The sequence below is a fragment of the Amborella trichopoda genome, chromosome 12 (genome assembly GCF_054954075.1).
Source record: "Amborella trichopoda isolate Santa Cruz 75 chromosome 12, AtrichopodaSantaCruz75HAP2 v2.0, whole genome shotgun sequence".
Lineage (NCBI taxonomy): Eukaryota > Viridiplantae > Streptophyta > Magnoliopsida > Amborellales > Amborellaceae > Amborella > Amborella trichopoda.
Window position 1 is genome coordinate 21948426 of NC_142347.1, and position 11332 is coordinate 21959757.

The 11332-nt window shown below is 40.0% G+C and overlaps 1 long non-coding RNA gene across 1 annotated transcript; it reads left to right on the forward strand.

Moving 5' to 3' along the window:
• Window positions 1-6951: 6951 nt before the first annotated feature.
• LOC148779492 (uncharacterized) lies at window positions 6952-7675 on the forward strand. Its single transcript, XR_016046408.1, has 2 exons — window positions 6952-7107; window positions 7285-7675. It is a non-coding gene; the product is annotated as an uncharacterized LOC148779492 (long non-coding RNA).
• Window positions 7676-11332: the final 3657 nt, after the last annotated feature.

Consider the following 11332-nt stretch of genomic DNA (forward strand, 5'->3'; position numbering starts at 1 on the left):
TTCTTTGTTTAACCCAACCGGTGATGCTCAGCGCCAACTGAGTCCTCTTCTTTGTCTTTGCCTAATACAGCCAACGACTCCTAACGCCGTCTGTGTTTTTCTCTCTTCCCTCATATTATTCTTTTTCTTTCTTTATCTTCCCACTCCTTTCTTGTCTCTTCTTCTCTTATCTTACTCTTCTTAGGTTTTTTCTTTATGATATCTGTTATTTCTATTATTCTTTCTTTTGATTAAAGAGGGGATGAGATTAGCCTGTCATGGTAGTCCTGTCGTTTAGCTGTAATGTTGTTGTGCCAGAATTACTGTGCCCACTTTATTGCCACGATAGACTAACCATCATGTCTAACTAGTCAGTATAGGTATTGACATCTAATAGTAATCCTATTGAGCCGGTCTGAGTTATCGAGCCCGTTTTACTACCACGTCAGGCCAACTACTCATCTGCTTAATCACTGTGTCGATCTCCCTGCCTGGTCAAATTCTTCCCTCCCCCATCTTTCTTCTCTCATTCTTCTCTTCTTCTTTTGAATGTGCATGCTTGTGTATGTTAACCAAAGAGGCAAGGTGAGGTATGTTGATCCAACTGTCTTATAATATTTGCCATATGTATGTGATTATAGAAAATAAAAGAATAAAAGCCAAGGGAAGCTATTCTGAACCAGTTTTATTACTGGGGGCTTTCTTCGTGATTTAAGAGGGCGCCCATATGAGTCAGCCCGAGTAAGTCTCGAACCCACCTTAAGTTCCTCTCTTATCAATTGGTAATACCTGCCCTTGTTTTCGAACGAGGTTCCCGCCCGATCATCCAGATCTGGAGGGCGAGATCGAGGCACCTAACCACCCATAAGCAGCATGATACCATCATTCACACAGTAGGTATCTATTCATATATCTTATGAGCAGCATGATACCATCATTCACACAGTAGGTATCTATTCACATATCGCATAAGCAGCATGATACCATCATTCACACAGTAGATATCTATTCACATATCGCATAAGCAGCATGATACCATCATTCACACAATAGGTATCTATTCACATATCGCATGAGCAGCATGATACCATCATTAACACAATAGGTATCTATTCACATATCGCATAAGCAACATGATACCGTCATTCACACAGTAGGTATCTATTCACATATCGCATGAGCAGCATGACACCATCATTCACACAGTAGGTATCTATTCATATATCGCATAAGCAGCATGATATCATCATTCACATAGTAGGTACTATTCACATATTGCATAAGCAACATGATACCATCATTCACACAGTAGGTATCTATTCACATATCGTATAAGCAACATGATACCATCATTCCCACAGTAGGTATCTATTCACATATCGTATGAACAACATAGTATCACATTATGACGATATCAATATTTCATCACGATAGCAGCAACATCACATTAGATAGTGGCATATCACATTTAAGCAAATGACATTACCATAGTAATAACGACATTATTCCAGTTAAGCCTTACAGCTCGATTTCTACCATCAAGGGCAATGACATACGCTCACTATTAGGGTCATAACGTTTAGACCGTTTAGAGTTTAAGATAATTCCAAAACCAATTTGTACTAAACACACCTATCCTTCAAATGGGATTGGTTCGAAGACAATTGGACCTCGTTTGGCCTCTTAAAGGTTCAAAGAGGTGAGGGTTTACTAGCTACACCCTGCGGTGCATGGGGGTAGCAACCTACCTTGCTTTATATCACTATAGTTCCCAAACCGTGAAGCAACTTGTGATGGTTTCAAAATCAAAGTCTGGCCAAGACGTATATCTTTCTAACAAAGCTAATTTGAAAGAATTTAGATTTCATTTGGTGGTTCAAAGATTCGTGCCAAGCGAGGTGAGAGTTCTGAAGTTTTATCAACACTGTCCACAGTGACATTCCTTCATAAAACAAACTATAATTTTCAATCTAAGAAGAATTTCAAAATAGTTTCTTCATATAAATTTTAGCCCATTTAAAGGTCTTTCAAATGGCTATTGTTTGGCCGAAAATGAACTTCGTTTGGTTAGTTAAAATCAATAACCATAGTGGTATTAGTGAAAAATCCAGAAAAATAGTCAACTATGATATACCTTCTCATTTTGAAGCATAACTTCATTTTTATGAAGAATTTCAACAGTGAGAAAAAACTAACATTTTGCTGGACTCATACAATCTTTCCAATGGTGGTGATTTGAGGTCAATCGAACCCCATTTGACTGTTCAAAAGCCTCTTCTAAGCACACACATAATTTTGAAATTTCACAGTGGCATATAACACGTCTCAAGAACACATTCCGTGATATTCATTTCATGGTGAGGAACATGATAACAACCATTCTCTCATGATGTACACATACAACATGCATTTCTTACATAATCTAAGAATCATACATTCATTCACAACATCCACCATTATACTTCCATTGCTCATTTCATATGCATAAATCCCCATGTATCCTTATGACTACAATGCACTGGTGATGGATCCACTTACCTAAACAACAATGGTATCCTCTCCCCTTCTCTTCTCACAGCTCTCACCTACCCAACAATGGCTGCCTACCAACAGTCACTTCTTCAAAACTTGCCTTAGAGAGAGAAAGAGTTGAGGGAAAAATGAGTGGCATGGGTTAGAGAAGAGGCTTAAGTACTCTTAAAGGTGGGGTGGTTGTCCAAGTGGGGCCAAAAGGCTTGAAAATGTGGACAAATGGCTATAAGTCAGCATGCACTCTCCAAGTGGCACTCACATCTCATGCATGCCAAAAACATGGGCAGCAGTGACCAGTCGGCGATAGCCCACTCTTCGCACGGTGTTACCACTTGCACGTGTCGTGCGCCCTTCACTTCACCTCACTCTCTCTCTCTCTTCGCCGCATGCTTCTTCCTTTCGCCGCATTGCGCGTCCTTCACTTCGCCACGTGCACTCCCTCTTAACTGCGCGCGCTTCTCCTGTGCCTACCTGCTGTGAACACCATCGCTGCACAACCTATTGTCGTACGACTCACACTGTTGAGCACCCCATTGCCGTGTGACTCTTCTCTCCCTCTATCACCGCACGGTCCACACTCTACTTATTCCGTCGTGCACTCAACCGGCCAGGATAGTCCGGGTCCTTACAATATATGTTTATTTGGACATTTAGGTTTAACATGCCCCATCTCTCGGCAGTTGCAATAGTTTGGTGAGTTGTTGTAGGGCTTTCTTCCTTGTGGTTTAACAACCTTATCCTTCCTTTTAAATCGATTCTTTTTGTTGTGATTGTTTTAGAGTCTAAGGTAGTCATGTTTAGAGAATTTTGGGCAGAGTGCAATTATGCCTTTCCCTTTTTATTTCTTATTTCTTCCTCTATACTCAAGTGCATGGGTAAGTTCAACATGGTAATTCTTTGGGATGAGTAATTAAGCGCATTGACTGCAAGTTCCCATGACTGTGGGAGACTATTCAATACAATTGACACTTGCATACTATCGGGAATGAGGTCTCCTGTCGCAGCAAGGTCTTTAGCAATAACAAGCATTTTGTTAATATGCTCTACCACAAATTCATTTTCTCTCATTCTACATGAATTGTATTTCTCAAACAAAAAGTTGAATATGGGTTTCAGATGTAGATCCATATTTTTCAATTAAAGCATCCATCATTAATTTGGATGTTTCATAATCTTCAAAAACTCTTATAAAATCATCCTCCATAAAAGTAAGCAATATAAGTTTTGCTAATTTATCATCCCCCTCCCATTTCACAAGTTCTCTTCCACCATAGGGAAAAGGGGTTTAAACACAATTAAGGTTTAGTAGAAGTCAAAATGTAGTCAATCTTGTCTTGAGTCAATATGTAGTTCATTTTTCTTTTCCACATAATGAAATTTGACCCATTAAGTTTTTCGGTTTTAGATAGTTCACTCATCACCAATCTAGCAGCCATGCTATCAAAGAAATATATGAATATCAACAAATTCAAGGTTTAGATCAACTAACCACTTTCTTGATAAATAATTTTACCAATTTCTCGAATGATGATGGTGATGCCCTTTTGGTTGATGGTGAGTCACATATTTCTTTTATTGAGGGCCACAAGTCCAAGTCTTTTTGCTGCATAAATAATTGAAGCCCTATATCGTGAGCTTGGTCGTGTGAAAGAATCCGTCTTGAGTCAATATGTAATTCATTTTTCTTTTCCACATAATGAAATTTGACCCATTAAGTTTTTTGGTTTTAGATAGTTCACTGATCACCAATCTAGCAGCCATGCTATCAAAGAAATATATGAATATCAACAAATTCAAGGTTTAGATCAACTAACCACTTTCTTGATAAATAATTTTACCAATTTCTCGAATGATGATGGTGATGCCCTTTTGGTTGATGGTGAGTCACATATTTCTTTTATTGAGGGCCACAAGTCCAAGTCTTTTTGCTGCATAAATAATTGAAGCCCTATATCGTGAGCTTGGTCGTGTGAAAGAATCCGCCTATTGATTTACTACGGAAATGCTCAGCGAAAAATAAAACTTTGGGTCGATAGAGCTTTTACACGTCTAGAGAGCTGTGGATTAGCGTTTGACTCAGGATGCAAACAGATATCCCACACAAGAAGGTTCTCAACAAAGAGAGAGGGGGGCAATATAAGTTAAAAAAAAAGTGTAAAGAATGGACAAAATCGTTGCTCCTTAGGGGAAGCGAGAGCACACATAAAAACAAAATAAGAGGATAAAAAAGTATATAAAGACAAAAGTATAAAAAGACAAAATAAAAGCTTTGGTATGTTGGGTAGAGAGAGAAACAATATTTTTCAGTTTCAATAAAGGAGATGACAAAATTATATAAAGACAAAATAAAAACTTTGGTATGAAGGGTAGAGAAAGAAACATTATTGCCCGCATAAATCAAGAAAACAAAATAAAAACTTTGGTATGAAGGGTAAAGAGAGACATTATTGCATGTGCATGTGCCAATAGCGTTTCCCCTTAAGAACTCCAGTAGAGAGAGAAACGAGTGAATCCTGTAAGTTTGATAGAGCCCTACAAAGAAAAGAACTACACTCTGACACTAGTATTGAAAAACAATTCGATTGAAAAATGATAGAGAAAGATAAAAGGGAAAAAAAATTTGTTGTAAAGCTTGTGGATAACTAGAGAGATAGACAATGGCTCTGTGTTTATAAGCACATGAGCTTATCCCTTTGCCACATATGACAAGTTTTGCATCCAATAATCCAAATTTCTCTACGTCCATATCAATTGCTAAGTAGTTATGTGTGGGCCAAGTTTGGTCTCAAATTACATCAGTTGGGGCATTCTACCATCTCTTGCATTGTTTGCCAACTCATGTTCTAGATAACCTTGCAAATTTACTGCTGTTATTGCCTTGAATAGATGTTTCTTTGCCATATATGGGCATAATGATACAATTTCCAAATGCTTGGCACATCGAACATATCGACCAACAGATTGCCACCTTCCCTCCACCCACCAAAAAGCCAAATATCACACATTTGCATTAAACAAGAAGCGGGACATTTGGAAGCTTCGCATGAAGACTTGTTTATTTTGGGAGCGTCAGATAGGTATAATTTCTAGATTCTCAAAACACCCGGTATTGGACAGATCCTCTTTATCTTCCAGATCCTCTGACTCATCTTGAAAACACCAGCACCAAGGACTTATTAAGGGAATTGGGTATCAGAAGAGCCTATTAAGGGAATGACTCTTGGGCAGGCTCATAAATGAAGTTCGAGGGGGCTTCTAAAACATTTTTTGCTTGATTTTCATAATCATGAGAAGAACATGAGAAAAGAGGGGATTGTAATGAGATTTCTTTCGAGGAAAGAGCATAATCTCCGATGGCTGCAGTAATTGTGCCGCAAAGAGTTCAAAACTGATGCATAAGCAAGAGGACCAATAACTAGGAGACTTGATTGCGAGAAATGGTGCACAATGGGCGAGTAGAAGCACAAAAGTGGAAATGATGGGCGAAATGGGTGACGGGTCAAATGAGGGAAAGAGTGATAATGGAGATGGGTTTGAATTTATGAGGATGGTAGGTGAGAGCTCATGAAAGAGTGAGGGTTCATGAGCAAGTAAGAGTTTTGAAAGAGAGACGGAAGAGCATCGGCACTGGCGGCGTTTACTGCCAGCTGGACAAAGAGAAAGAGAATGAGAGAAGACAGGCCAGGCAAGGTCAGCATTTACCACCAGCCTGAAAGAGGGGGATAAGAGGAGAGGGCCAGGGGCTGGCAGAAATTCTGCCAGCCCAAAATAGAGGGAAAGAGGAGGGCAGGCCACCATTGGCCAGGCCCAAAAGGGAGAGATGGCGCTGGCAGTAATACCACCTGTTTGGAGCAATCGGCAATAGTACCACCGGTCCCCACCCTAGAGAGAGAGACCCGGGCCCCTCATCTGCCAGCACCAGCCAGTTTTGCATGAATGTCATGGCTGGTGCCACAATCACTGGCTCAACCCGGGCTTACAATATTTCTACCATTTATCTTTTGCCAAATCCCTTTCATTCCTAGAGGTGGTGTCTTTGCATGGAAAATTGTTTTATGTAGGCTTAGACTACATTTCTATATATGCAGTTCAGAAAGTGTAAAGCATCCATCTTAAAGATGGATGTAAGTAGGTGTTCAATCCAAACAATGGAGACTAATAGTCCAAATGTTTTTTTATTAGAATTATTTTTTTTAGTTTTTGAAATTTATTTATTTTTTCATATTCATGATCTCTATGTTAGAGATTACATGTCCTTAAAAACTAAGTCTCAAAATCCATTTAAAAAATAGATTTATTAAGAGGCCCTCATTTCTAAATATGCGGGCTTGGCGGCATAGAAACTGGGTCTGTCTTTGCATATTTGGTGGGGGCACTTATAAGTAACGTGATAACTACCTGCATGGGGCCTTTATAAGGAGTTCTTCACCCCTTATTTTCACCTCACTTTCTTCATTTTTTTGGTTTCTAACCTCTCTGTAAGAGTAGGTTTTCGCTTTCTCTCACTAAGTTCTTAAGAGAGGCTTGGGCATCCAAGGGTGGCATGCCCCAGTCCACAAGCTTCTCATGCCGCGTCTTCGCCATTGTCCATACATGGTGGGTTCTTCTAAAATTAAGATCGTCAAAATTTTTCCTTTTTCTTTCATATTTCTTTGCATTTGTCATTATTTATTTTCTTTTGATTTTTTGGGGATTTTGGAGTTTCGTCCCTATGGAACTAAGGTTCTACCTAGATGGTGATTGGTTGGGCTTATCCCTTCATAATCTGTTCAGGGACTCCCTCTAGGACTCCTCGTCTTCATCTCAAGGCCGTGTATCGTTTGCTAGGGCAAGTTTCACTTCATGAGCTTATCATGGCTCCCCATTTACTCAGAGGCCTTATAGCAAAGCCTGCACGATGTGGTGCGGTGGTGGGAACCACGCGGGAGGACTTGGATGCTCTATGTATTGGTGTGCGGAGGATTTTAAGTTTGGAGGAGTCTGTCTTGGGAAGAAATAACTCCTGGTTCCAACAACTGATCAAGGAGTGTTTAGAGGGTGGATCTATGATGGCCAACACGATTGTTGATTTTACAATACCAAGGTACTAGTGACTCAATTTAAAATTTTATTATTGTTTTGAAACCATGAGGTTTTAAAATATACAAATCTTTCATAAAGAAAACAGTAATACTCAAATCTCAGCCACTAAGCTTGACTTACACAAGTACAACTCTAATGGGTCCCTTTGCAAATTCCAAACTTAAAATACAATTACAAGACAATTATCAAAAGGTGCGGTTTGTGTAGAGCCTAGGCTTAAACAATCAAATTGGAGCCTACCTTCAAATATTGTTGAGAAATATGGTTTCAATACTAGAAATCTTTGTGATAACCTTAAAATATATATACATTTTTTTATTAATAAGGTTTAAAGCTTCAAAATAGTGTAGATCGACAGATCTATGAAAATCTTGAAAATTGATAGTCCAAAAAAACGTTACAAAATACACTATTTCCAAAACTTGAAATCCATTTTATCGCATGTTCATGCATCTTGATGTCCAGATGAAATTTTCAAGGTAGGCTCTAATTTGAATGTTTAGAGATTAGGCTCTATAAAAACTTTTCCCATTATCAAATAAGCAAATACTCGTGTTTACAACACAACACAACATAATTTCTCATCATTTAGGAATTACATCATTATTTCATGTCCAATCTTCATCTTTATCAAAACCACAAGATTACATATGTGCTAGACTTGATCATGATGAGCCAAACATGAATTCAATTTACATGGTTTATGGCTACTAATTAATCATGGCATTACATCATAGACTACATGATCATAATAACAACAAAAATGAATTGGCTCTTGGTTTGTTTTGCCATCCCATCCAATGAATCATTAGGATTCGTTTTCAATAGAATCTTATACAGTCCCTGATTCTGTCTTTCCCATAACTTCTCCATTAATGTCTAGGCCTTACCGTGGAGCTTTCAATTTGTTCCCTGCTTGGGCCTCTATCTTGTCGGTTAGTCTGTGAGTGGGGACCCTGATGTGGGTTCCAGCCCGAGATCGCTCACTCGAAAACCGTGGTGTGCGTGGCATGCAAACGGGTAGGTACCAACTAAGGAGAGAGAATTAGGGGTGTGAGGTTGGACCTACCTCAAGGTGGTTTCGTGACTCACTCGGGCATGTGAGACGCCCTCTTAGATCAAGATGGAAATTGCCCTAACATGTGGTTGGTTCGGTTTTGGGTCCTTTGATGCGCTCTGCACCTTGTAAACACACATGCATAAGATGAACAGACAAGTGGGTCGAAAGACCCTGACTTGTCGTTAGAGGGATGATTTATTAAGAGTATGTAGTCGAGGCCTGATTTTTTCTTCACGCAAACGGCGAGAGAAAATCCTCTCTCAAACAACTGCAGAAGGTCAACGAGCACTGCACGTTTGTGAGTGTGCGCACGCCTGCTCTCCTAAGCATGGATAGGAGCCAAAAAAGAGAGAGATTTTACGACGAGGGTATGTCTCGGCGCTTACTTCGTCGTTTGGGGTTCAAGGATATACCTGGGCAATTTGCCCTCTTAGAACAATTACGAAGCCCTCCAGCTATCTGCCAGTGCAGTTTCGACACAAACTCTCCTCAGGCTTTACCACGTCGCTCCATTCTCTTACCCTGGAAACTGCAATGCGGATTCGTCGATACTCCTCTATAAAGGCTCGCTCAAACGAGGGGGCTGACTGGAAAGAAATAGAATGAAGGGATAAATAGTAACAAGAATCCTCCTATCCATACAAACGCTATGCGCTCGAACAATTAGAGTAGCTAAAGAGTTAGAACCCTCTTGACTTTCGACTCAAGAAGACTCCTCTCGAGTGAGTGAGGGGGAGAATGTATGTATTCCCTGCGACTCTACTCTACTGTACGGAGAGGAAGTTAGAGCGATGGTCCAAGGGTTAGAACTCTTGGGCTGACTTTGAAGGGTATTAAGTCGAGCGTCTGTTGAATCGCGAAGGGAAAAGTCGCAAAAGGAGACGGGATCGTGGGTTCTGCGACCCTAAGTCCCTAAGCGCGATGAGAATGAAAGAAAGAAAGGGAAAGAGATGGGATCGCGTGCTTGTCGCGGGTCTAGATTGTTGCATGGGGTAAGCAACGAGTGGAGAGAGAGAATGAGAGAAAAGAGGAAAAAGAAAGGGCTTCAGGCATAGCCTAGCTTAAGACAAGAAGAGAGAGAGAATGGGACTGTGTACTCAAGATGGGTCAGGGGTATTTTTTCTCTCTTAAAGGATTTCTCTCTCCTTCCCACTGGACCCAAGAGTTAGAAGTAAAAGACAACCGAATACAAGCTTAATGCCTCTATTTTGTTAATGAATGATCCTGCCCTTTTACAATTGACCTAAGCTTGTTTATATAGAGGATCCACCGAACATGGGTGGATGCTCAAAATTAAGCCAAATCATAATTAAAAGAAATTACAATAAAATACTGAATTTAGAAATAATGATCAAAATACCCCTTAAACCTTTTGCGCTAATGATGAAACCATCCCTCTCTGAGGGGCCTTTCACCATTGAGCTTTTTCATATGCTTATGGCAGTGATTCAGATGATCCATCATAGTAGTTTTAATGATTGCTTGATTCTGAAGAGTTTGATGTCTTTTGATTGTCTTGGGATGGAATATTTCTTGAGAGGTAGAAATCCGGCTAGATCGTGATCTTAGGCCGTCAATGCAATGTGATCCATGGTGTCCCAAGTCTTTATTTTGATTGCAAATTAAATAGGAGACCATCACAGTCATTTTGCATCAAATTTTGTCCGTTTTGGTTCTTGCTTGAAGTTCTTTTTAAATTCGGGAGATCGTCGAAAAAAGGGATTCCAGCGACTGGGAGATCTTTCTTTTCTACAACCTTGGAATTTGTGATTATTTGACCTTAGATTGAGTGTAAAATTTATATTATCTTGTAGCACTTCACGATACGGTCTCACCGGACCTATCTTTACGATGATCCGATGTAGATCTCGAGTTATTGCTTTATGAAGTTCGAGATGTATTTTCTTCAAAAGCTCTGATTTCCATGGTTTGGGCTCATCTTCTCCCTAGAAAAACTTTTGGTTCTGGGCCACGTCACGACCCGTGCCATATGTCAAAATGACCAGGTCGTCTAGACCTAGATTGTGTCCGAATTTAAGCTTGCTCCGACTCCAAACGAGCAACATGTGGGTGTTTGCAGATGATCTCTAGATGTGAAGAATACAGCCTCCATGATTGGGGACTAGTTCGTTAAGGCCATACTGTAGTAGTGTACGACCTACCCGTTTGAGGTTATTTGGGCTCAGCATGTTCCTGAGAGGCCCGATTGAGCCCAAATTTTGTCCCTGGGGGTTTTTTGACGTTCTGGATGGAATGGAAGTGGTCTTCTATTTCTTTGAAGCCCCTGGCATATGGCTATAGTTATAAGGTATCTTTTTGACATGATAGTACTCTTTCCAAAGTTGCCTAGTTTTTGGCTTATTTTACAGTGTTCCCTTGGTTTGGCGATGTCTTGGGTACTAGCAGGACCAGGTCGTCACTAGCTCTCTCCTTATTTTCACCAGGGGTGTAAGTATGTCAAAAATGACTTATAACAACTTGCCTCGACGGATGCTGCGCTTCGAGAGAAGCGAGTAGTGCAATATTAAGAATAAAATTGATCGTTGAAGTTCATTTAAGATGTCTTTATTGCCTCTTAACAAATATTTTTTTCTCGATCACCAGCATCAGCACAATCCTTGAGGGGGAGATCATGCTAAGCTTCCTTTTGAAAGGGCGACCGAAGTGGACTCTATCGAT